The sequence below is a fragment of the Pleurodeles waltl genome, chromosome 10 (assembly GCF_031143425.1).
Source record: "Pleurodeles waltl isolate 20211129_DDA chromosome 10, aPleWal1.hap1.20221129, whole genome shotgun sequence".
Classification (NCBI taxonomy): Eukaryota; Metazoa; Chordata; class Amphibia; order Caudata; family Salamandridae; genus Pleurodeles; species Pleurodeles waltl.
Genome location: NC_090449.1, coordinates 159,110,000 through 159,134,027, shown reverse-complemented (window position 1 = coordinate 159,134,027; position 24,028 = coordinate 159,110,000).

Genomic DNA, 24,028 nt, shown 5'->3' with positions numbered 1-24,028 from the left:
AAGATCCCTCTAACACCAAAACCAGCTTCCACAACGCCATGACTAACATAGCTAACTGGATGAGAGACAGCTGCCTCAAACTGAACTCCGACAAAACCGAGGTACTGATCTTCGGAAAGAACACCTCCGCTTGGGACCACAGACCTACTCCCCCACACTGACTGACCACACTTGCAACCTCAACAAAATCCCGGGTAGCCAACTGACCATGAAAGAACAAGTCAACGCAGTCACCCCCTCCTGTTTCCAAACACTCCGCCTGCTCCGCAAGATCTTCAGATGGATCCCAGAAAGATTGTCACACAAGCCCTCATCCGAGCCGCCTGGACTATAGCAATGCACTCTACCCTGGTATCTCCTCCCAGTTCCTCAAAAGACTCCAGACAATAAAGAATGCAGCAGCCAGACTCATCCTGGACCTCCCCAAGCGTGCCCACATCACTCCTCACCTCAGGAAGCTCCCCTGGATCCCTGTCCTGGAACTATACCAGTTCAAGACGCTCACACACGCCTACAAAACCCTCCACAAACAAGGACCTTCTTACAGCAACCACCGGTTGAACTTCCATCTTCCCTCGAGACACCTTCACTACACCTCAGTTGCTCTCGCACTTGTCTCCCGCATCCATAGCACCCGCAGCGGCGGCCACGCTTTCTCCTACATCGTCACCAAAGCCTGGAATGACCTCCACCTCCGAATGGCACTGTCCCTGGCAGACTTCAGAAAGCTACTCAAGATCTGGCTTTTCAATGCAGACGCAGCAACCTCAGGTCACAGATACCCCTAGGGGTTATAGTGTTGTGCTTTAAAAATGATTGATTGAATGTGTGCCATGTATTATATTGTTTTTGCATTATATAGGGCTTACTACCGTGGTGAGACATTGAAGCGCGTAAACGACAAGTAGTAAGCTACTCCGGAACCCAATGGCAGATTTTCAGCAAAAGAGATCAATTAAACTGTTGCACTGAAACACCCTTGCTGTTAAAAGCGCTTTTCAGCTTTTAAAAACGGCCCTCGGGCATCATTAGCACATAAAATAAAATAGAGAGCTCCATTCAAAGGCGGCAGCACCTCTTGCTGCTGTTTACTGCTCGCTCGTCCTATGGGCACACGTGGGGAGTTTAAGTTTTGTGTACACTGCATCATCCCGCCTGTGCTTGGGTGACCAGGCATCATGGATTTGCCGGGATAGTCCCGGTTTATCACCAGCTGTCCTAGGAGATTTCTGGAAATTTAGCTCATGTCCTGGTTTTTAGAGAGGGTCGCCTGAAAACGGTGGAGGTGATTTTCTTTGTTTTCCAAAGGAGAGAAGAAGCGATAGCAGGTGTTATCAGAAAGCAACTTCATTAACAGGCATTATACTGGCTATAAAAATTGCACTTTATTGATATTCGTAGGGCCTCGCCTGTAATTCTGTGCTGATGAACGCTATCACTCTGTGCGTTCGTTGAAGTAAAATTGTAGTCCTTCTTGTATTTTTTTTTTAATGTCCCGGTTTTTGGCTTTAAAACTCTGCCCACCCTAGTCTGTGCACGGGTGGGATGTTGTGTTATGCTCTGCACAGTGCCGGTGTCTGTGGTCTTGGTAAAGTGCCCGGATGAAGTACATTCACCAGAATCAGGGAATTTGGCGGGAAGCCTGCCTGAGGAATATTCATTCCCATGTGTCAGAGACTTTGGCGTCGTGCCCGCCCACGGTATATCCCTAATTGTTTTGCTATTTGATCCTGTCCAGGCTGCTTTCCAGGCCATCGGAATAATTCTCAGCCTAAATACACATTCATCTGTATTCAATCGCTGGACACTGTATTTTCCTTTAAAAAAAAAAAATCTTATTTCTAGGAGTTTCTGTTTCTCAGATCTAGATTTTAAAATGATGCACTAATTTTCTCTCCACAGTGTGCTCTCTCGATCCTTTATTCCTATTCATAAAAAGCCATTACTAGCAGGATATTTGTTCTTGTTTTTCTAAAACACCAATATGGTATCCAAAGGAAGCTTCTCCTAGCTTTAAGTAGGGTGAGATCTGCCACTGCTCAGCACCTATATTTATGTTCCTAAATTTAAATTACAGACACTGATCGCTTTCTTGACAACGACCGTGATAAATCAATATGGTAATCCGTTCCACTGATGCAGCCACAGTTTGCATTTCACACGTTTTAGTTCATGCTGCTTGCTACATGTGTCCAAGGTCCCTCCGGGTATTTCAGTGCTTAATTTGTAAATAAAAACGTGCCGTGCCTAAAGCCCTCCTCTTAAACACGTGGCTGCTGCAATGAAATGTGGGAACACGGAACACTGAGGCAGCGTAATCCTGAAGCCATCTCCGGCCTCTTCAACCCATTTACAACCACTCCCAGCCCCTTCAGCTCACTCTTACAGCTTTGTCCCATTATGACGCTTTTTTGTTTTTCTCTTCCTCCGTCTTTCCCATATGTGTCTTTTGCTCGCAGTAAATGCTTGTGGCAGAAAAGTAAGTGCCTGCCGTGAAAAATAAGCACTGGTTGTCTGCACCGGAAACAACAAGCACAAATTAAGCACTGGGATATTTACTTTTCATAAATGTTGATGTTTCATAGTTTCTTTCAAGTCTTCCCAGCGTATACTGTGAATGGAGTTGTCTCTGTGTGTGGGTGTGGTCAAGCTGTGAATGAGTGCTCATATGGGCACAACTGAGAAAGCTGGAGTTGAGTCAGAACACTGCAAGTTTATCACAGTGCCCTTTCCTGAGTTTAAAAAAAGTTTAGGCTACATGTTCATCTCCTCTTTGGCCTCTCTGCAGGGTGCACAGAACAATTGTCACAAATGTTGCAATTACAACTCTATGACATAAGGACAGATGTACAAAAACGTTTTCCTGTTCCCTGAATGCCACTGTCTACTCTTTAAAAAAATGTTAGTTATTTTGTTAACGCGTCCTGTATTCCCATAAGGAAAAAGGGTTGCATATGGAAAAAAAAGTTTTATTTAAAAGCAATTACAGATATTGTAGTCTGATCACCTCCATCATTCCTGTGATGACAGAGATTCTTAGTGAGTCGCAAATTGCGATGTACCTCATTAATATATGTTAGATTGATTTGAGACTCACCAGGAATCAGTATTTGTGAATACATAGGTCAGTTCACAAAATACCACAGTGGTGGAAAAAATACTGGATGCAAATAGTGACCAGTATTTCGCAAATAGAGCTTCGTACATCTAGCCCAAAGTGCGTAAAGGAAGTTTACAGCTGTCAAATGATTCACAGCCACCAAAGTGAAAAAAACAACGTTTACTGGTGGAGCAAGTGTGTATGTGTGAGACGGGGTGGTAAAGGGGAGGCAACAGACCTTTGTAATGTATATTTCACAATCTCATATTATCAGAGCATCAGATTTTAAGAACTAAAACATTTTCACTTCTACTTGCACTATCAGCACCCTTCCTCAACAGACCTTTGAAATGTATGTTTCACAATCTCATAGTTTCAGAGCATCATATTTTCAGAACTGAAACATTTTCACTTCTACTTTCACTATCAGCATTACTAATTTCTCAGATACTGAATAATAATCAGTATTAACAATTACAGACAACACCAACATGTTTACCTTGTTTAACGTGCATGTGGCCTTCGTTGCATGGTTTGTTTGGATGTACTAGAAGACACACAAATACAGGTCAGGTGGAATTAACTGAGGAAAACAGAATGAAAGTTCACAAGTTTTTTACCCCACCGCAGTGCTTAATTTGTAAATAAAAACGTGGCGGTGCCCAGAACACTCCTCTGAAACACATGGCTGCTGCAATTCAATGTGCGATCACAGAATTCAGAGGCACAGTAATCCTGAAATCATCTCGGGCCTCTTTAGTCCGTTTATAGCCACTCCCTGCCCCTTCAGCTCACTTGCAGCTTTCGCCGATTGTGACGCTTTTTCTTTTTTCTATTCCTCCGTCTTTTCCATTTGTGACTTTCGGTCGCAGTAAATGCTTGGGGCAGAAAAATAAGTGCTGGTCCTCAAAAATAATTGCCGGAAATCACGGCTCAAATTAAGCACAGCCCTACCCCTTAGTTTTAGTTACATGGACCACGCCTCTTGTAATAGAATCCTATATAAGAATAATTGGCCTCACCCCTTTTAGCGACTGCCCCGCCGTTTTCATCCCACCATGATCATATATGTGCAAATATGTGCTGCATGAAAGACAGTGTTCATTCAACATGGGCTGCTCAAGTGCAACAGCATCCTGGAGAAGACACTATTATTGTTAGGCTGGGGATGTAAAAGGTGAAACCAAGGTCATCGTGACATTTTTCTGGGTGTGATATATATACCTTTTATTCTAGGAGAAAATCGGTGCAAAAATGTCTGAAGAGCAGATAGATGGATGAAGTGTGTGAGCGTAGACACCTAAACTCCTCTGTATTAGGGCACCCTTCATACCACATCTTTCTGCCAACTTTGCCGCACATATTTCGTGTCACCGGCCCCCAGCATTCCTAGGAGGCCTCTCTGCTACCGCTCGTGCCATGGAACCTAAGTGAGATGGGACTGAGAGTCCTGCGCGACTTACCTGCCACCCACCTCACTACTCCTGCAGGCTTTCCTGCCTCGCCACTCCCCTTTCCTATCAGCTCCCTCTGCCACCCACCCCCGCCTCTCCCACGTCTCCCCGCTCCTACTGATTCCCGCCTCTCCCAGAAGCCCCTCCAAGCAAGCTGTCCCTTCCAGTCCTACCGCGTGCATTAGATCGGAAAGTGGCAGCGCAGGTCCTCCCCAGAGTGAGCTGAGTCCGAGCAGTAGGGATGAAGGGTCGGTAGCAGGCATGGTGGGACGCCGAGGCTGTGCGTCCATGGGACATCCATATGTTCCAGGTGTGCATGTTCATATAACTACTTCTCCAAAGGCTGGGCAGCACAGTGGGCCTAGCACGCCGCCAAAAGATGGACAGAACATGAAGCACGGCATTTGAAATAGCCGGGAAACTGAAATGGGGCTATTAGAGTGAGCTTAATATGTAATATATTTTGCACATTAAATCTGGCAACACCTGTCGGACTTGCCTTGTCCATGAAGGGCCTGGTGATTCATCTTACCTTACCGCACGTGGCGTTGTCCCCCACCCCTCGTATGCGAAAGAACCACTTTATTTTTCTTTTGACTTTTTCCCTTCTCATCAGTTTCCTGTGCCCAAGATCCCCGCCCCGCCATCCTCGGATCCTGATTCCTCCAACAGTCAGGTTTGTCCAAGGATGTCTGATGCTGATCGGGATGCCCTAAATGCTCCCATCACTTCTAGCGAAATAGGCGGGGCTAACACACAACCTGACCCTACGGGCTCCTGGTGGAATTCCACTCCACGTGTGCAACATGACTGGCTCCACAGCTAGGACAACTGTTTAATGACTTTCTGCAGGAAGGGATGATCCCCCCTTCTACTAGACAAGCGCTGGTAACCTCATTGCTAAAACCTGGGGGATCACCTATTGATCTGTCCTTTTTACAGACCCTTCTCAATACTTAATACAGAAAACAAAATATTCAGCAAAGTGCTCGCACGCCGTCTGCTTCCCCTAGTGCAGCAGCTGGTTCACACAGATCAATGAGCCTTCGCCCCCCCCCCCCCCGAAATACCTCCCTAAACATCTGTTCCCAGCCATGGACGCCGATATCTGTTTGTCGGATATCTGTTTGTCGGCTCCGCTCTTTAGACTTTCGACAAGCCTTAAACACCCAGGGCTGGGACTTCATGTTGGCAGCGTTTGCTCGCTACTTGGTTCCCACAGCGTATTTACTTTGGGTTGAACTATTATACTCTTGCCCTACAGTGAGGGCTAGAACAGGACAACACGTCTCTCGTCCCTGCCCTTTCCTACAGGGCACCAGATAGGGGTGCCAGTTTCCACCGTTGTTGTTTGTTTTGGCGCTAGAGCCCTTGGCCCAGCGGATAGGTCGAGAAGCCTGAGATTGGGGAACCTCTTTGGACCGCATGATACATTCCATATCGCTGTATGCCGATGACATGATTTTATATGTAGAAGATCTCTGCAATGGGTAAGATAGAATCCCTCAGTTGTTGTCCACATTTGGGGAGCTATCCAGTCTCCGTATCAATGCTGATAAATCTCGTGCCTTCTCCTTCGCAGACACTTATGCAGAACCTCCATACCATTTGGGAGTGTGAGTATATAAGTGGCCCCACAGAAGTGCAGCTACCTTGGCATTCAGATATATTGGGAGGCACAAGATTTAATGAACGGTGACCTTAGGAGAACGATTGCTTCTTTCAGATCCCAAATACGTTTCTGGATCACGCTTCCCCTATCAGTAGCAGGCTCTTTAGCCTTTGCATAGATGGTTATGTTGCCTCACGTATTGTATCACTTTGTGAACCTGCTAACCCTCGTACTAACTCCGGTCTTTAACATATTAAACACGTTATTACTAGATCTAGCTTAGGGTATTGGCCCGTGAAGGGTGAGTCTAACTAAATTGCAATTACCACCAGATAAAGGTGGCATGGGCACTCCAAGTTTTAAGGCATATTGCCTGGCCGGACAAATACAGTGGCTTTCCTACTGGTTAGCCTGACATAACCTCACAGAAGTTGGATACACAAACAAAATGATCAACCAGGTTCAATTACTTAAACCACTCACCCCCTTCAGGTTCTCTCAGATTGCGTATGGCCCTCGCATACTGGAAGGTAGCCATGCACTGCACTGCCTACCCTGTACCCTATGTCCCATATATCTCTTAGTGTGGCCCCCCCACGTCGTCAGGCCCCCGTTTGGTGGGAAGGTTAAGCCCTTAGGACAAGAGGGAGAGATTGTTGTTCATGGACGGCACTCTACTGACACATTTCAATTTCATACATGTTCATGGTCTACTGGAAACACTATTTTCAAAACACGCCGGCATTCTCCAGTAAGTCTCTTAACACTGGACACCAGATGGGAAGGAAACAGAAACTAATGAACGACTCCAATCGATACACTCTATGGTACATGGTAGACTCTTAGGGCCTCATTTACGAGGCCCGAGGTGCAGGGCGGTGCTGCAAGTGCCTTGCTGCACCACCCTGCGCCACTGGGCAAGTGCAAAAATGCGGCGTATCTACAAGATCTGTCCTCTCCCCCTGCACTGGCGCACAAATTGCTGCCTAGCTCCAACGTACGCACCTTTGCACTGTGGTGCAAGGAAGCCTACATTGTGGGGAGGATTGTTTTCCCTTCCTGCACGAAACCAATCACAACAGATGTTTTCCTCTTTCTATGTGTGCTGCACACACCCCTGCCCTAAAGCCAGACCCTAGGATGACTCCCCCCACAACCCCCAGACCTTCTAAAAACTACCAACCCCTGCCCTAAACCCTAAAACTGTACCTAAGTGTGACAACCACCTGGCCCCCAGACTTTCTAAAAACTACCATACCCCTGCCCTAAGCCCTATAACAAGACCCCAATGCGATACCCCCAGCCCTTCTAAAAAAACACCTGTCCCCTGCTCTGAACCCTAAAACAGTACTCCCCACCCTGAGCCCTAAAACCATCCCCCTGTCCCCATGCTACCCTAAGCCCGAAAACCATCCCCCACCCCACCTTAAAATTGCCCTCCGCTCCAAGTCCTAAAACTGTTGACACCCCCCACCCCCTGCCCTGCGCCCTAAAACTGTCATCCTGCCCCAAGACTGAAAAGCATCCGGATCTTAAACCGCCCCAACTCCAAGCCCCCAGAACCATCCCTGCCCCCCACCCTGAGCCCTAAAACCATCACCCCTCCCGAGCCCAAAAACCATTCCCCCGCCCTAAAGCCGTCCCCCGCTGCAAGCCCTAAAACCGCCCACCCCTCCCTAAAACCATCCCGGCCCCCTCCCTAAAACGTAACCCCCCCACTGCTCAAGCCCTAAAACAGTACCACCCCCCACCCGCAATGCCCAATCCCCCTTACCTTCCTCTCCAAGATGAACAGCCAGCTCCTCTGAAGCACGCACAGGTCACTCAGAGGAAACGGAAGGATCTCTCAGTTTCCTCCAACAACGCCAATATCCTTTACCTCCATTACCGCGCATAGCCCTTATAATGCATACCTTTACACGATAATTTGTTGTAATGGTATGTGTGACCGGGCCGCCCCGGGCAACAGCGGGGAACCGGCAGAAACGGAACCGCTACGGCCGCGTTCCCAGGTTCCCCTGGAAACGCGTCCGCAACGAGGCCAGCGTCCTGAGGTTGCCTCGGCAACCTCCGGTGACGAGGAGGCTCCGGATTGGCCACCAGGCGGCCAAAAGACGGAAGCTCCGGTCGAGAGAGGAAGAGCCGGGAAGGAAGAGAGGAAGGAGAACGACGGCGACGACGGTGAACCGAAGGAGGAAGAGAGAGACGGCGACAAGGACATCGGAGGAGGACCCCAGTGGCCTGGAAGCGGCGGAACCCGAACCCAGAGGAACAGCGCCCGACCGGAAGCAGGGGAGACCAGCCCAGACCGACGAGAGGACCTCCACAGAGCCAGCCACGACCCTGGAGGGTCGTGGCTCTACAAGGTACGGTCCTTCTGGACAAACCGAGGGGCACAATAAAAGGGGAGAAACGCTGGGGAAGGGAGGGAGGCAGGGTGAGGGGAGGGAGGAGAGAAGGGCACTTTTAGAGAGCACCGGGAGAGCACAAAAGGGTAAAGTACAGAATATACACAAGCCCTGAAGTCCTCACTGGCACCTATATCACACATACAACCCCCCCCCCCTCCTTAAACCTTTTCCCCAGTAAAACATATAAGTAGAAGACGTGGTATAAGGCGTCCGTTCCACTCACCAGCGGTATGTGTTCCCTTTTTCTTGTATGTCACATCCGGGACCTGATGAGGACGATCCGGTACGCCACCTAGAGAAAAGGAAGAAAAGGGACACAGATTAGAAGGAAGATATTCACCACTCCAGAGAAGAAACTGGCGCTAAATGTCGTACTGACTTTTCATCAGTTCTTATTTCAAATTACTAATAAATACTTACCTCAAAACCCCAAATTTACCTCTCCTGAGTGTCTATACTGTGGGGACTGTCTACAGTGGTGTCAGAAGTGGGATCTTGTTTCTAATCCCTCTCCATAAAACAGTCCAGACAGTATACACAATGAGTGAGAGTCCATCGTTAGAGACCGTGATTAAGCAACTAGCGGAAGGGCAAAGACACTTACAACTAGTATGGGAGGCCCAACAGAGAGAGGCCAAAGAAGACCGAGAAACCTTACAATCTGCTCTGAAGAGCCAGGCGACCATACTGGCGAACAACCAGTTAGTCCATGAAAGTGCGATGAAAAAACTAACGGAGACTATCGCCGCTAGTAAGGTACATCCGAATGTACCTAGTTCCGTATTACAGAAGTATCAGGAGGGAGAGGATCCGGAATCCTTTTTCACCAACTTTGAACGGGTAGCCTCCTCCGCCCTATGGCCAGAAGATAAATGGGGACAATATGTGGCCCCCCTGCTCACCGGTCTCTTACAATCAGCATATCAAGCCGCTAACCCCGGTGGTGTCAACCCCTATCAAGACATAAAAACAAGTATATTAGAAAGGGTGGGTCACGACACAGAATATTACAGGATGAGATTTCGTAAAGTCAAATGGGGCACCAACGAAGATCCTAGAACCTTTTATTTTCGTGTGAAGGATCTAGCGTTAAAATGGTTAGGCCATGTTGGAGATAGTCGGGAGGAAGTCATCAAAACCATTATACTGGAACAATATCTAGATGGTCTACCTCCATCCACAAAACACTGGATAAGGCAACACCCAAAAGTGGATACTGAGACGGCCATCGATCTGGCCTGTGCTTTTCATCGATCCACCGATGTCAGAAACTGTCCCACGCGAAGTATCATTAAACCAGTTCTACCGACCCCAAAGACATTTGTAAAAAGTCCACCCGACTATCTAGTACCACGTAGGATTCCTGAAGGCCTGCCTACCATGGGACCCCAATGTTATAGTTGTGGCGAATGGGGACACATCGCACGTATGTGTCCCCAGAAACAAGAAATGGGAGAACCCATGGAGATAGGGATGACAAGGCGAAGGGTGTTATGTACTGGGAAGGGCGCCCTAAAATTTAAAATGATGATACAAGTGGACGGGAAAAGTGTATATGCCCTGGTTGACTCCGGCTGCAGCCAATCAGTAATTAGGAAAGACTCGATAAATAATGATATAGAAGAGAAACAATGGGTATCTATATGTTGCATACACGGGGACAAGGCCCAGTATCCTATACAGGTACTCCAGATCAGGTGGGGACCCTATCAGGACTTCCTCCCAGTGGGGATAATGCCCCGGTTAATCGAGGAATGTATCATTGGGACAGACTACATCCACTTCCAAGAACTATTAGACTACGTCAGAGATAGCAAACAAACTAAGGATTGGTGGGGAGAGGCACCTTTTTCAGAGAGTGATATTGAGTGTCCGCTATATCGTAGAAAGTTGTCACGAAGAGAGAAACGACAGGGAAAAGGGGACTATCGGAAGACGAAAGGTGACAACACCTATGGAGAGATAGTGGCAGAAATTCATGAAGTTCCTAGTACTTTTGTCCAACAACAGAGAGAGGACCCCTCCCTTAACAATGCCTGGAGGTCGGCAGTAACAGAGGAGACAGAAGAGGTGGGTCCCTACTTTATAGTGCAAAAAAACTTATTATATCGGGTTACTACCACACGACGGGGAGAACGTAAACGCCAACTTCTGGTACCTACCCACTATCGGGAACATGTTCTTACACTAGCTCATAATCACCCAGGGGGAGGACACTTTGGGAGAGAAAACACCGAGGAATATTTGCTTAGAAGGTTTTATTGGCCTGGAGTGTACGCCCACATACGTAGGTATTGCGCCCAATGTCCCCGTTGTCAGTTAACCGAACCTAGTCGGCCTAGGAAGGCGCCTCTCCTACCCCTTCCCATCATCGATATCCCGTTCAAAAGAATAGGGATGGATCTAGTGGGACCTTTGATTCCTTCGTCAAAAGGACACACCTACATCTTAGTCATTGTAGATTATGCTACACGATACCCAGAGGCCATTCCCCTGACTAGTATGACAACCAAGACAGTGGCCCAAGCTATGATTAACGTATTTTCTCGTCTTGGGTTTCCACATGAAATCCTCACGGACCAGGGGACCCCTTTTATGTCCACCTTAATGAAACAAGTGTGTAAAACATTGGGGATAGCTCAGATCAGAACCTCCGTTTACCATCCTCAAACGGACGGATTAGTCGAAAGATATAATCGAACCATTAAAACCCTGCTGAGAAAGACTATCAATGAGACAGGGAAGGATTGGGATCAAAAGTTACCCCTAGTGTTGTACGCCATACGGACACATGAGCAAGCATCCACGGGGCATAGCCCCTTTGAGTTGGTCTTCGGACGCCAACCTCGGTCCCTTTTAGACATGGCGGTAGAATCCTGGGAGGCCGAGGCTGAGGAAGCAGGGACTCCTTTGTTAGAATATGCGGAAAAATTGAGGAACCACCTACACAGCTTATGGACCGACGTACACGCAAACCTGGAACAGGCCCAACAAACACAAAAGTCCTATTATGACAAAGGAAGTAAACTACGGGTTTTCCAACCCGAGGACCAGGTCCTAATAATGAGACCCACCTCCGACCATAAACTCCTGGCCAAATGGCAGGGCCCATATCGAGTAATCAAAGCAGTTTCCCCTGTCACCTACCTTATCGAAATATCCTCCCGTCCAATAAAAACACAAATATATCATGTAAACCTGCTAAAAAAATGGGAGACCCCCGCACAACCTGAACGTTCCGTAGAAATGGGTCAGTTTGTGTGTCCCGACAAGACCCTAGATATCGAGTTCTACCCTACCAACCCCGATACTGAAAGTACCCTACCCATAGTAGACGATATTTTACCTGAAGGGCAAAAGCAACAAGCCCTTAAGGTTTTAAAACAATGGCAACCACTCTTTTCAGAGAAACCAGGAAAGACGTTTTTAATTCACCATAATATACGCACAAGCTCCGGGCAGATCACCAGAGAACGCCCGTATCGTATTCCAGAAGCTAGAAAACACATAATCGAAGAAGAAATCAAAACAATGTTATCCCTAGGGGTCATCGAACCGTCCACTAGTCCCTGGTGTTCACCGGTTGTCCTAGTACCGAAGCCTGATGGTAGCGTCAGGTTTTGCATAGATTTCCGCAAACTTAACTCAAACTCCCTATTCGACACCTATCCCATCCCTAGGGTGGACGATGTTCTCGAAAAACTAGGGAAAGCAAAATACATGTCTACTATCGACCTAACTAAAGGGTATTGGCAGATTCCCTTAGCTCCTCCAGATAGAGAAAAAACAGCTTTTTCTACCCAGTCCGGGTTATATCAATTCACAGTACTGCCTTTTGGGCTTCATGGAGCCCCTGCAACCTTTCAGAGGTTGATGGATAGGATTCTAAAACCCTATCCTGCATTCTCCGCTGCGTATCTAGATGATGTAGTCGTATTTAGTGAAACATGGGAGGACCACTTAATACACCTACAGAGAATATTCCAAGCCCTTCAAACTGCTGGTTTGACGGCCAATCCCAAGAAATGTGTGATAGGTAAAACCGACATCTCCTATTTGGGATATCGGATTAATCAGGGTACACTACAACCTCAAAATGGGAAGGTGGATGCCATTTTACATGCCCCTCTTCCACACACGAAAAAGGAATTACGCTCCTTTTTAGGATTAGTGGGCTATTATCGGCGCTTCATTCCACATTACTCCACCTTAGCAGCACCTCTTACGGACCTACTCACTAAACGATATCCCAATCGACTTTTGCCTTTTTCGGAGACGCAAAACGCGAGTTTTGAACAGTTGAGAGTTTCCTTAACCTCCGATCCCATCCTGCACTGCCCAGACTTTACGAAGCCGTTTCACCTCTACACTGACGCATCGGATGTTGGGCTTGGAGGGGTTCTGACTCAGCCAGATAGCGAGGGGCTTGACCATCCGGTGGTCTACATCAGTAGAAAACTGTTTTCCCGGGAACGTAACTATCCAATTATAGAGAGAGAGTGCTTGGCTATCAAGTGGGCCATTGACTGTTTGCAGTACTATCTCCTAGGGCGGCCGTTTATACTATTCACGGATCACGCTCCTCTTACGTGGCTGGCTGCGCATAAAGATTCTAACTCCAGGATACTGCGATGGTTCCTTGAACTGCAACCATTCTCCTTTCAGGTTCGGCACGTCCCTGGATCTCACCAGGCCCCCGCTGATTATCTGTCCCGATTTCCTCTGTCTTCGCCTGTCCTGGAGCAGGACAGTTCTTGGGGAAGGGTGTGTGACCGGGCCGCCCCGGGCAACAGCGGGGAACCGGCAGAAACGGAACCGCTACGGCCGCGTTCCCAGGTTCCCCTGGAAACGCGTCCGCAACGAGGCCAGCGTCCTGAGGTTGCCTCGGCAACCTCCGGTGACGAGGAGGCTCCGGATTGGCCACCAGGCGGCCAAAAGACGGAAGCTCCGATCGAGAGAGGAAGAGCCGGGAAGGAAGAGAGGAAGGAGAACGACGGCGACGACGGTGAACCGAAGGAGGAAGAGAGAGACGGCGACAAGGACATCGGAGGAGGACCCCAGTGGCCTGGAAGCGGCGGAACCCGAACCCAGAGGAACAGCGCCCGACCGGAAGCAGGGGAGACCAGCCCAGACCGACGAGAGGACCTCCACAGAGCCAGCCACGATGGCGTGGCTCTACAAGGTACGGTCCTTCTGGACAAACCGAGGGGCACAATAAAAGGGGAGAAACGCTGGGGAAGGGAGGGAGGCAGGGTGAGGGGAGGGAGGAGAGAAGGGCACTTTTAGAGAGCACCGGGAGAGCACAAAAGGGTAAAGTACAGAATATACACAAGCCCTGAAGTCCTCACTGGCACCTATATCACACATACAACCCCCCCCCCCCTCCTTAAACCTTTTCCCCAGTAAAACATATAAGTAGAAGACGTGGTATAAGGCGTCCGTTCCACTCACCAGCGGTATGTGTTCCCTTTTTCTTGTATGTCACATCCGGGACCTGATGAGGACGATCCGGTACGCCACCTAGAGAAAAGGAAGAAAAGGGACACAGATTAGAAGGAAGATATTCACCACTCCAGAGAAGAAACTGGCGCTAAACGTCGTACTGACTTTTCATCAGTTCTTATTTCAAATTACTAATAAATACTTACCTCAAAACCCCAAATTTACCTCTCCTGAGTGTCTATACTGTGGGGACTGTCTACAGTATGCTTGGTAAAGGCTTTTCGTGGTAATGACGCATGTGTTGTAACACATTCATGGTAAAGGCTATTCGGGGTAACATCCACGTTGTAATGGCTGTTCCCTATATATTTATATATTTATATATATATGCAAGAGCAAAACTTGGGAAATAGCGTTTATTAAAAGCCATTACACACACACACATCTATTTTCTATAATATTTTTTTGGAAAACATTTTTTGATGCAAAAGTGATGCAAACTTACAAAATATAATTGTATTTTGTAAGTTTGAGCTGCTTTAGCATAAAAAAATGAAGCAAATGCGACGCTAAAAAAGTATAAATATGGGCCGAAGTGTGCAAGTGTTGTAGGATAGAATTTCAAAATGTGGGAGACTGCGTTCATCCACACCATCAAAAACTGTTGCCCCAACTCCTACCAAGCTCACAGTGCCTCATCTGAACCCCTAAACCTGCGAGGTGGAAGGGTAGTATGGCAACCCTGAATATAACACTTTGACTCCCCAGGGAAGTCATGGAAACAGATCTCATCCTTTCGTTGTATTACTAATGCATGCCCAGGTGAAGACACAAAGATATACAAACTGAGTTTTCAATATATTTATTGAAACAAATATAATCTTGCATAAAGCTAATGAACTGCGAAGAATAGGCAGATGAAACAAAGTACGGTAATCAGCATGATAAACATGGTAAAGATAATGGATAATCCAACCATGGCAGATGTGTTTTAGAAGTTCTAGAGGATCCTACCTAAGCCTAAGACTACACCAAGAGTATAACCAGTGTACCCTTCTGTCTGGCCCGATACCTGAAAACAGGGTCCGGATTTGGCCTATGGTGTAGATGGCAATCCTCTCGGGAGCTGGTAGATTAGCGCTAGCAGAGCTGCATGTCCAACACAGTATTCATCCCAGGACAATTGTGGCTGGAGTGCCCTCTGCCCCTCCCAGGTCAGTACATCGTTTATATAATAAAGCCATTCTCTGTTGAAAGCACAGTGCTCATGCAGTGCTGTGTCTAGATGGTAGAAGCTGTCTCCTTAATGGGCAACACAAGAACTAAGATAACGTGTACAGTGTTCCTAGCCTTTGACAGAAAGTACTGAGTACATGTCTTGCAAAGGCTAACTAAACAAGCAACTCGCACCACATATTCCTAGAAGAATACCATGCAAGAAATACGTGTAAAATGTCCTTACTCAGAGCAGTGCACATAGAACGCATACAATATGAAATATAAAATGAAGCTAAAAATAGGGTGAACAAACTGGGGTCAAAAAGGTCCTCAGAACACAAGCTGTCTTTAGACTAGGCTTACAAAGGCTTTATGCTGGTGCATAGACAAAACTTCATATGATAGGAATGGCAGTTACACTTACTCCGTGCTGATCTATTTGTGAGTGATGCAAAGCCAGTGATTGTGTCCGCTGCAATTTTGCACCTATCTCTGTATAGTTTGAATAACCTGTGCAAAATAGTTTTAGCTGTCTCAAACAATACCCAAAAAGACGGCTGGAAAAACTACTCAATCTATTCAAACCTAACTCAGTTCTAACCTGATAGCTCGTAATCTCTCTTTATGTCTGTTAAAATCCACCCAAGCTGTATGTGATGTCCAGAAATGCAATTGCACTTGGATGTGCACCTCAAAGCTAAAGCAAACAAGTAATGCAAGAGGCCCTGAATAGAATGACTGCTTTAGTGAACCAACCAGCACATTATCCAGGGTCCAAAAGGCCTGCATGTTCTTAAGCGTGAGAAGGGATTGTGAGTCACAAGTTTGTAACTGCTGCTCCCTGCTTGGTCTATTTTAAAATGTGGTCTCCAGCTGGTACTCATTACTTCATATGAGACAACTGTTATGTAATTCTTTAGGCTGTCCCTGGATTTCTTTGGTGTGCCCTGTGTAGTTTCTGACTCCATTGCTGCTTAAACAATGTTACATTTTATAGCAATAATGAGTTTTCTTTTAAAAAGGCAGGACTATTACATCATATACTTTGCTCAGACAGCGGAGTGTTTAAAAGCACTATCAGTCATCATCAACCAATAAAGTTTATAGGACTGAGAAACATCTCCTTTTTTGAAGGTTAATGGAAAGGCCTTGAACAATTTGGTGCCAAGACAGAGTTCTTTCTGTAATAAACACTTTGCTAAGAGTGAAGCATTGTACTGTAGGCGCAGAACAGAAATATCTGGCATATGGGCTGGGCAGTCAGAAGAAGGGAAGGTCAGAGGAGGCATTATTTTCCCAGATCCTGCTATTTGACAGGCCCTGCAGTGTTCATCTCTTTATAGATTTTTAAGCAAGCTTTCCCTATTTATTCATAAAGCTAACACAGCTAAAACCATTAGATGGCACCAGATACTCGAGCTGCTGTGTTTTCCCTTTCATGGGGATATGGGTGGTCATTACAACATTGGTGGTAAAAACCGCTTACCGCCGTAGTGACGGCCGCTAAAATACCACCACCACGGCTACCATCCGTCCACCATATTATGAGCACTGCCGGACTTCTGCCACTAGAAGGGAGGAAACCCGGCATTGTTCACGGTGGCAGACGGTGGTAAGCTGGTGCTGCTACCACCAGCACTGCCACGCCACGCCAGTAGAACGTTGCCAGACGTATTATGACAAGTAATATGGCCTGGCGGTGTTCTGCTGGCGGGGCGCTGTTGGCGGTAGGAGTGCCCCTTCCCATTCCCTGCCGGAAGACCTCCTCCACAAAGGTAAGTTGGGCTTCCGACAGGGGAGGGGGGTGGGACGGTGGAGGGTGTTGTGTGTGTGTGTCTGAGTGTGTGCATGAATGTGTGAGTGAGTGTGTGAATGCGTCTGTGTGTGTTGTTTGCGTGGTTGTATGCATGCGAGTGAATGTGTGTAAGAATGGTGAAGTGAGTGCATGGCTGCATGTCAGTGTGATTGTGTGTAAGTATGTGTGCGAGCATGTCAGGAAGTATGCATGTATGAATGCGTGAATGCCAGTGTGAGTAATTGGGTGTATGCGTGTTGCGTGTCTGAGGGTGGGGGTGTGTATGGGGGTGTGTGTGTGATGATCGGAGGGGGTAGGGGTGTGTATTTGGATCTGGGTTGGGGGTGTGTGTGTTTGGATCGGGGTGGTGGTTAGTGTGTGTCTTGGGAGGTGAGGGGGTGTATTTGAATGTCAGGGGGTTGGGGGATTAGTGTGTGTATGGGGGGTTACTTCGGATGGAGGAGGGGTGTCTGGTGAGTGTTGGGGGGGAGCCACCTATCGGTGACGGGGAAGGAATTCCCTTTCACCAGTAGGGCTTATCACCATGGTAACCATGGTGGTAGGCACGCTAATTTTTTAAATTTTTTATATATTTTTATTGTTTTATCGGCCAAGTGGCTACATTGAAATAAAGTGCAAACTGTTACATTATGATTCATCGTGCATTACACAAATAATTATTCCGTATGTGCAAAACGCTACTCTCGTATGCGTGTAACAGCGCCCGGAAAGGGCTCCTCAAATGGCACGTTCACGTAGGAATTGTATTAAACATATGCAAAATTTTTCAAGAGACAAGAAACATAGAGAAAAGAGAGTAAGATAGACGCTGAGTAGGCTGCAGCCGACACGCAACGGTGGGGGAGAAGGAGGGGACCGACAAAGGAGGAGAGGAAAGGAAGGGCCCAGGAGGGTGAGGAACCAGTCTCCGGAGGGGTCAGGAGGCAATCTACATGAGGCTTGCATGACATTTGCGCGAGTCTCCCCGCGTTACGTCTCATCAGCACGTGGCCAGGCCACCCCACAACCCCAGGGGACCAGCCCACCATTGGCCGTGGAGCGCTATGCATGAGGGACGGGACGCAGCAGGAGGGAGCCAGAGGGGTCCAAGGTCTCCCAGCCCCAGTACCCCCCAGCGCATCACAGGGGACCTGCAATGCGCCCAGGGGAAAGCGCAGAAGGCGACGCATTTATATACTGGTTCATTTACCTTATTATTATTATTTTTTTTTTTTTCTTTTTAAATATTTTCTTTATATTATTCCTTTTTTTTTTTCCCCCCTCCCCCTCACCCGAATGCCCCGATCGCGCCATATATTGATGTTATTCTGTGGCCACTGCGATGATGTAAAATCTCTTCTTTCATCAGTTCAGGGGGGACGCACATCGTCTTTTTTTTCTACAGCTGTCAAAAACGCGTTCCAAACCTCCAAGCCTTTAACTAGTATACCCCTATCCAGTAGATTCTGCAATGTCTGTGTTTCTGCTTTGGTCCATCGTATTACCTCTTCGCGCCATTGGACCACCCCGGGGGCACCGGGGGCTTTCCACTTCATGGCAATCAGGCGTCTATACAGCACCAGTGCCAAGGCAATGCATTTATATGTATATTTGCGTTTCTTGGGGTGAGGTGTTATGCCCAGTAGGCACACCTCAGGAGTGGGGGATAGTGTAGTGTCCGTCCATTCCGCTAGCAACGTTATTATCTCTATCCATGTGTTCCGGATCGGGAGGCATTCCCATGTCGTGTGGTAGAATGTGGCCTCTTCTGTATCGCATCTGGGGCATGTCTGCAGCGACCGGGGAAACATACGTGTTATGCGGTAAGTGATAGGTAAGTCTGATGCACATAATTAAACTGTGTGTATCGGAAGCGCGGGTTGCGTGAAACCTCGCGAGTCAGTTTGAACGCTTGGTCCCATGAATTAGGTGATAGTGGTTCAGGTAGCACGCAGTCCCATTTGTTTTTTGCCTGATCCTGTTTGTGTTCAGCCTGAGCGGCGATGATATTATATATATTTGAAATGCTTGATGGGGTGTTTATGCTTCCCAATAGTTCGTGTAGCAGAGGGGAGGTATCCGGTTCTGAGTTGCCTTTACTCCAACTCTCTCTCATTACCTGCCGAATTGCACCGTAAGCTATGAAACCCCCCCCGGCCGAGCGCATACCTATCGGCCAGCGCTTCATAAGTTTGAAGCTGCCCGTCCTGGTAGATGTCACCTAGTGTAAGTATGCTCCTGCTACCCCATGTATTCAGGCCCACTTTGGCTGCTATTTTTGCTAATGTCGGTTGGGCCAGCAGTGGAATCTTCGGTGAGTACTGTGGGACTTTTGCGTTTTGCAACGCGTATCGGCCCCAGGCCCAGTGTGCAGCAGCACACTGCTAGTGTTCACTGGATCGGTACGATTCATGAGGTATTGCATTATCTCCTTGCCTTCAAGATCCTGCAACACCCTCTGAGTTTCGGGCCCGGTTGGGTTACCAACCCATGTGGATATCCATTGTAGTTGGGCCGCTGCGTAGTACGCTTCAAATCTGGGGGCGCCCAGTCCCCCCAACCTAAGCGGTAGGAGGACCTTTGTTAATGCTACGCGTCTGCGGCCATTGCCCCATATTAAGTCCGTTAGTAAGGTATTCAGTAGTTTAAAGAAGGAGCTCGGAAGTATTAAGGGTAGCGCCATTAAATAATAGAGTAGTCGGGGTAATACTATCATCTTTGCAATAGCTACTCTGCCCATGGGAGACAGTGGTAGTGAGCACCAGAAGGGCAGAGAGCCCCTCGTTGATCTGACCACTTGGCCGAGGTTACCATCCCTGAGATCTAAATTGTCATGGTATATATTTACCCCTAAATATTTAAATGTTGTATAGCACCATTTCAAGCCTCCCGGACCCGTCGGTGTTCTCAGTGCCTCAGGGACCGGGCGCAAAGGGAATATGGAGGATTTTGTCCAGTTCACTGTTAATCCGGCAACCGTGCTAAATTTTTGTAGGAGTTCCAATAGGCCCGGCAGGGCTCCCACGTGATCTCGTAGGAAGATCAGCGCATCATCCGCATATAAGGATACTATCTGGTGCTTCTGGCCATCCAAGATACCCCACGGGGGCCATTGTGTGAAGGCGGGCGGCAAGAGGCTCAATGGCTAATGCGAATAATAGTGGTGAAAGCGGGAATCCCTGTCTGGTGCCCCTACCGATATTGAATTTTTCGGAGACCGTATCGCCCGTCTTAACCCTAGCCGTTGGGTCAGTATATAGGGGGTCATTCAGACCTTGGCGGACGGAGGAGGCCGTCCGCCAAGGTACCGCCGACAAATGACCGCACCGCGGTCAAAAGACCGTGGCGGCCATTCAAACATTTCCGCTGGGCCGGCGGAAATGCCCCTGCAACGAGGACGCCGGCTCAGAATTGAGCCGGCGTAGTTGCAGGGGTGCGACGGGTGCAGTTGCACCCGTCGCGTATTTCAGTGTCTGCAAAGCAAACACTGAAATACTTTGTGGGGCCCTCTTACGGGGGCCCCTGCAGTGCCCATGCCATAGGCATGGGCACTGCAGGGGCCACCAGGGGCCCCGCGGCACCCCCTACCGCCATCCTGTTCATGGCGGGTTTCCCGCCATGAACAGGATGGCGGTAGGGGGTGTCTGAATCCCCATGGCGGCGGAGCGCGCTCCGCCGCCATGGAGGATTCAATGGGGCAGCGGTAAACCGGCGGGAGACCGCCGGTTTACCCTTTCTGACCGCGGCTGAACCGCCGCGGTCAGAATGCCCTTGGGAGCACCGCCAGCCTGTTGGCGGTGCTCCCGTGGTCGGTGACCCTGGCGGTCACCGGCCGCCAGGGTCAGAATGACCCCCATAATGTTCTCACCCAACCAATGTACACTTGCCCGAACCCCATCCGCTTAAGTGTTGCTGTTAAGAAAGGCCACCCCAGAGTATCAAACGCTTTTTCTATGTCCAATGATACTGCCACCTGGTGTCTGCCCTCTACCGGGGAGTTGCTCATTAAACGCAGTAAATTCCTGATATTGCTGAAGGTGTTGCGGCCGGGAATAAAGCCTGCCTGATCCTGGTGTACCAACTCTGACACAAAGGGAAGCAGGCGATTAGCTAGTATTTTTCCGAGTAATTTGCAATCAGTGTTTAGTAGTGATAATGGCCTGTATGAGCGAACATCTAAGGGATCACGGCCTGCCTTTGGTAACACTGCTATCAAAGCCTCACGGCAAGTTTCAGGGAGTTGGCCCCGTTCCAGCGCTTCCTTTAGCATTGCTAGATATGGGGCTAGAGTCTGAGATTGGAACGTGCTGTAGTATTCTATGGGAATGCCATCGCTGCCGGGTGCTTTGCCATGTGTCAACTGTAGCAGCGCACGTTGGATTTCTGCTATCTCAATCAGGCTGTCCAGTTCTATAGTTTGAGCAGCTGTTAGGCTGCTTAGAGTTATATCGTTGAAGAATTCCTCTAAATGGGTCTTAGTGTGTGGGGGCCGTGCCTGGTACAACAAGCTATAATACTCTTTGAAAGCATTATTTATCTCAACCTGAGTATTAACTATACGACCTGTCTCCAGGCGGATAGCGCCTATAGGGGCGTTCCGGTGTTCACTTTTTATGAGCCACGCTAATAGTTTACCGGATCTGTCGCCCTCTGCATGCGTGCGGGCCATATGATGTCGATAGTCGAAGTGTCCGAGGCGTCTGTCTGTCTCGGACCATTTAGTGCGCAAGTTAGTGAGTTTAGTCGCTGTTGTGGCATCTTTAGTGAACTCGCCCTCAGCAATTTCAATTTCTTGTTCTAATGCACGGAGTTCGCGCACTAGCGTTTGCCGGACTCCCACTGTGGTTGATATGCATACCCCTCTTATGACTGTCTTGTGTGCATCCCATTCGATAGCTCTGGAGGTGGCCGTCCCTTTATTCGATGTGACGGCGTTTGCAGTCGCCAGGTGGGAATGCACGAGCGGGGCCTACCCCATCTTATTTGTACTATGAGTGGGCAGTGGTCTGAGATTACCCTAGCGGAGTACTCCGCTCTTGTTATTTTATGCGTTATATTCTGTGAGGTGAGGATGAGGTCTATACGGGTATGTAATAAGTGTACTGGGGAATAATAGGAGTACACATTTTCATGTGGATGCATGTGTCTCCATATGTCGATCAGTCGACATTCTTCCATCCATGCGCCCAGCATTTGGGAGTTTTTCGTAATTGGAGCGGCCACTAGCGGGGGATGTGATCTATCCTTATCTATATGTGGGACACAGTTCATGTCCCCCCTGATATGCATGATGAAGTTAGATCATTGGTTAATTGAGAGGTCTTGGTTTGTAAGAATTCACCTTGCTTGATGTTCGGTACATATAGTCCATTTATCACAAGCTCCTCCCCATCCAGTAAGCCCCTTAGTTGTATAAACCTGCCCTCCTTATCTTTTGTGCAGTGTTGTACTGTATAAGGGACACCCGGCGCTATCCAGACCAGCACTCCTCTGGCGAAGGAGGAATCGCCAGTGCTATATATTGAGCCCAACCAGCACTTTTCTATCCGAGCAGCCTCTGTGGGTGTAATGTGTGTTTCCTGCAGTATTGCTATATGTATGTGGTGGCGTTTTAGGTACGCATGTATTCTGTGACGTTTACTAGTCCCGGCCATGCCCTTCACATTCCAAGTTATGAGGTTATAACTAGGTATCTTATTCATTGTGTTATGGTTAGGCGCAGGGAGCTATCTGATCTGTACCCAACACGCCCACCCCTTCCCACCTCCCCGGTCCCACCCCATACCCCCCATTCACTTTGGATCTTGGGGCGAGGGTCCCGATGTTAGTGTCATGCAGCACCTTAGTTGCTGTCGCCGACGGAGAGGGGCCACGAATGGCAACTCCACCCCTTTAAAGTTCGTCTGCCAATCGCGGCGTGAGGTCAGGGCCCACCCGTAACGGAGAGGGGGACGGGCTTGTATCTCCCCCATGTGAGGCAGTGTCATTGGTGTCCGTTTCACTCCTTGAGTCCAGCAACCCACGAGCGAATGAATTTGTGTCCTTTAATATTTGCGCACGGTCCAATGCCATTTGCGCTTTTGTGGGGCGGGCGGATGTTTTAGTGTTTTTTTTCTTTTTTCTGGAGTTAGCTGTGGACCACTCACCGGAAACCGTGTCATCCCCGGCTGGGTCGGCCAATCCCTTAGCGTGTATCCAAGTCCATGCATCTTCAGGAGTGGGGAACATTAAGGTTTTCTCGTCCATAACGATGCGCAGTCGTGCAGGGAACATGAGGGAGTAAGTGATGCCTTTCTCTCTTAGCAGCTGCTTGATCTTGCTGTACGCAATTCTCCTGCTTTGTACCTCCATTGTGTAATCAGGATAGGCTGCTACCCTGCTGTTCTCCATCACAATCTGGTCAGCCGTTCTAAAGGGTTGGAGGACCAAGTCTCTATCCCTATAATTCAAGAAGCGAGCTATTAGTGGTCGGGGTGGTGCCCCCGGCCTAGGAGGCCTGCCCGGAATTCTGTGCGCTCTTTCAATCACCGGCGTTGTGGTGGGGTACTGCTCTTTGAGTGTGTTCCTCAGCCATGCCTCTAAGAACTCCTCCGCCTTAGGAAGTTCGATTCTCTCAGGGATTCCGAGGAATCTGATATTATTCCGCCTGGAACGACCCTCAGCTTCCTCAGCTTTACGTTGTAGTTGAGTTATGTCCAGTTCCATTTTTTGCATTCTAGTTCTCATTTCTTCCACTTCAGGCTGAATAGTTTTCAGTGACGTTTCAGTGTCGTGTACCCTACCAGTTAATTTGCGGTGGTCCGCTTGTAACAATGAGACTTCCTGTACTGCAGCGTCTATTTTCCCCTCTAACGAGGATTTAGTGTCCATTATGGCTTGCATAATTTTGTCAAATTGAAGGGAGTGCGTGCGTAATGTTTCATTCAACTGTAGCTGTGTAGTCGGTTGTGAGTCCCCATGGCAGGACGGTTGGAGAGGATCAGCTTCTCCAGTGGA